Below are 4,204 nucleotides of genomic sequence, written 5' to 3'. Positions count from 1 at the left end.
CCTGTGTGTGGGTCCGTGCAGTCAGCAGTCAGCGGCCGGGGACCGCTTATATAGCGGCCGACGCTGCTGCCTGCCTGCGGTGGCGGCCGCGACTACCAGGAAGGCGGAAAGACGGTGGCGGCAGCTGGACGGGGGGGAGGGGGGGACCGCGCAGTGGGTCCCTGGCGGGCTGACGCCGCGCCGGTGGCTCCCCTCGAGACGACCGACCACCTTGCGGTTTCCTTTCCCAACAGGTCGTTGTCGCCTCTCAGGAATTACATTGGTCTTCCTGTAAGAAACTAATAAACGGAAAAAAGAAAAGAACACGTGATGTACCCCTGGCACACTGATTAAGACGCTGGAACCGTGTCCAGGTTATGCACAGTGGAATTTTTTGTACTTCGTAAGACGTGTCTCGCACCTGAAGGTGACGTCTATCTATGGACCATAAGAAATCGATGCTAAACACCGTAGACAATTCTCCCGTGTCCAACCGACTTTCTTATCGAGCAATTAAGACTGAAATGCAGAATGACCTGAGCCAAATGTCCACAGTTCTAATTTAATTATTTAAGGGGGGGTAGGACGTCAAGCGGGCCAACTTGGAGCAGGAGAGGAGCCGCAGGACAATTTATTTTCTACTGTCTATACTTTTAGAAGTAAATTCATAAAACTTTGTCAGCATGACCAGGAAGGATTCGGGATTCACACTCATAGCATTGGAAGTTCAAAAACATAACAAAACAAATTTTTTTACATGTGAAATTTCATCATTTTTTCGCTTACTATTGGTTGCATTTGTTGCTAAAGGCACATTTCTCTTCACAAGTAAGAGAGATTCTATGATGAATTTTGCACAGAATACAAACCATACTTACAGGTGTATGAAACTAGAATTTTCCAAATCTATTAAAAACTGTGGAAAAATTGAGATAATTAACTACAAAATTTGATTTTTTTCTAAATATAAAGTTTAAAATGTAACAGCTCATTCATATTTTCATAAATTAAATAGATTATAGAGTTTCGGACACCTGTAAGTATGGTTTGTATGCTGTGCAAAATTCATCGAACAGTCTCTCTTACTTATGAAGAAAAGTGTACCTATAGCAACAAATGCAGCCAAAAGTAAGTGAAAAAATTATGAAATTTCACATTTAAAAAAATTATTTTGTTATGTTTTTGAACTTCCACTGCTACAAGTGTGAATGCTGAATCCTTCCTGGTCATGCTGACAAAGTTTTATGAATTTACTTGTAAAAGTATAGACAGTGCAAATTAAAATGTCCTGTGACGCCTCTACTGCTCCAACTCGGCCCGTTTGACGTCCTACCCCCCATAATTCTATCCGCGGTTCTGTAGACCACTTTACGATGTTGCTATCTACTAACAGATTTTGAGGCGCTAGGTACGGGGTGTTTTCGCAAGAGCGTGCAAAAACGTAACAGCACATATAGGATGGTCCACTGAACAATTTGAGATAGGTAACCTGGGGACGGAGAAGCCGGCTTAAGGAGATATGGAAGTAAACTTGTCTACCGCTTTGTCTATCATTATTGTTTTCCAGCTTATTTAGAACTAACATGCGTACAAGTATACACGTATTGTACTGTTTATTTACGTGAACATTCTTCATTTCCAGCAACGAAAGAAGGAGGACAAGGCTGATTCAAAACATGGCTCTGAGCGCTATGGCACTTAACATCTGAGGTCATCAGTCCCCTAGAACTTAGAACTACTTAAGCCTAACTAACCTAAGGCCGTCACACACATCCATGCCCGAGGCAGGATTCGAACCTGCGACCGTAGCGGCTCCAGACTGAAGCGCCTAGAACCGCTCGGCCACACCGGCCGGCGACGACGCTGATTACCAGGAAGTTATGATGCAGGTTGTGTTCACTTTACTTGTCCATAAAGTGGCTCTACTGTGTAGTATTCACACTGTCCCGTGAGGGAACATGGTATGAGTCGATGGCAGACCCATTCATTGCTCAGTACTATTCACAGAATACGGTGGAGCAGGAACGGTACAGTATTTCCTTGTCCTATTCCATGGCCTGCGAGGTCGCCTGATCTGGGAAAGTCCCTGAGCTTCAAGCGCTAATAGAAAGCACAGAAGCTGAAATCGTTATAGGTACAGATAGCTGGCTAAAGCCTGAAATAAGTTCTGCAGAAATTTTTACGAAGTCACAGACGGTGTTCAGGAAAGATAGATTAGGCAGAATTGGTGGTGGAGTGTTTGTGTCTGTCAGTAGTGGTTTATCTTGTAGTGAAGTCGAAGTAGATACTCCGTGCGAATTGGTATGGGTGGAGGTTATACTTAACAGCCGAACTCAGTTAATAATTGGCTCCTTCTACTGACCCCCAGACTCCGATGATATAGTTGCGGAACAGTTCAGAGGAAATTTGAGTCTCGTAACAAATAAATACCCCACTCATACGGTTATAGTTGGTGGGGACTTCAACCTTCCCTCGATATGTTGGCAAAAATACCGGTGGTAAGCAGAAAACATCTTCCGAGATTGTCCTAAATGCTTTCTCCGAAAATTATTTCGAGCAGTTAGTCCACGAACCCATGGGAATTGTAAATGGTTGCGAAAACACACTTGACCTCTTAGCCACAAACAATCCAGAGCTGATCGAGAGCATCATGACTGATACAGGGATTAGTGATCACAAGTTCGTTGTAGCTAGGCTCAATACCGTTTCTTCCAAATCCACCAGAAACAAACGCAAAATAATTTTATTTGAAAAAGCGGATAAAGTGTCACTAGAAGCCTTCCTAAGAGACAATCTCCATTCCTTCCGAACTGACTTTGCAAATGTAGACGAGATGTGGCTCAAATTCAAAGATATAGTAGCAACAGCAATTGAGAGATTCATACCTCATAAATTGGTAAGAGATGCAACTGATCCATCATGGTACACAAAACAGGTCCGAACGCTGTTGCAGAGGCAACGGAAAAAGCATGCTAAGTTCAGAAGAACGCGAAATCCCGAAGATTGGCTAAAATTTACAGATGCTCGAAATTTGGCACGGACTTCAATGCGAGATGCCTTTAATAAGTTCCACAACGAAACATTGTCTCAAAATTTGGTAGAAAATCCGAAGAAATTCTGGTCGTATGTAAAGTACACAAGCGGCAAGACGCAGTCAATACCTTCGCTGCGCAGTGCCGATGGTACTGTTACCGACGACTGTGCCGCTAAAGCGGAGTTATTGAACGCAGTTTTCCGAAATTCCTTCACCAGGGAAGATGAATGGAATATTCCAGAATTTGAAACACGAACAGCTGCTAGCATGAGTTTCTTAGAAGTAAATACCTTAGGGGTTGCGAAGCAACTCAAATCGCTTGATACGGGCAAGTCTTCAGGTCCAGATTGCATACCGATTAGGTTCCTTTCAGATTACGCTGATACAATAGCTCCCTACTTAGCACTCATATACAACCGCTCGCTCACCGATAGATCTGTACCTACAGATTGGAAAGTTGCGCAGGTCGCACCAGTGTTTAAGAAGGGTAGTAGGAGTAATCCATCGAACTACAGACCTATATCATTGACGTCGGTTTGCAGTAGTGTTTTGGAGCATATACTGTATTCAAACATTATGAATCACCTCGAAGGGAACGATCTATTGATACGTAATCAGCATGGTTTCAGAAAACATCGTTGTTGTGCAACGCAGCTAGCTCTTTATTCGCACGAAGTAATGGCCGCTATCGACAGGGGATCTCAAGTTGATTCCGTATTTCTAGATTTCCGGAAAGCTTTTGACACCGTTCCTCACAAGCGACTTCTAATCAAGCTGCGGGCCTATGGGGTATCGTCTCAGTTGTGCGACTCGATTCGTGATTTCCTGTCAGGAAGGTCGCAGTTCGTAGTAATAGACGGCAAATCATCGAGTAAAACTGAAGTGATATCAGGTGTTCCCCAGGGAAGCGTCCTGGGACCTCTGCTGTTCCTGATCTATATAAATGGCCTGGGTGACAATCTGAGCAGTTCTCTTAGGTTGTTCGCAGATGATGCTGTAATTTACCGTCTAGTAAGGTCATCCGAAGACCAGTGTCAGTTGCAAAGCGATTTAGAAAAGATTGCTGTATGGTGTGGCAGGTGGCAGTTGACGCTAAATAACGAAATGTGTGAGGTGATCCACATGAGTTCCAAAAGAAATCCGTTGGAATTCGATTACTCGATAAATAGTACAATTCTCAAGGCTGTCTAT

This window comes from Schistocerca piceifrons, chromosome 4 (genome assembly GCF_021461385.2).
Source record: "Schistocerca piceifrons isolate TAMUIC-IGC-003096 chromosome 4, iqSchPice1.1, whole genome shotgun sequence".
Lineage (NCBI taxonomy): Eukaryota > Metazoa > Arthropoda > Insecta > Orthoptera > Acrididae > Schistocerca > Schistocerca piceifrons.
Note: the sequence above shows the minus strand (reverse complement) of the source record.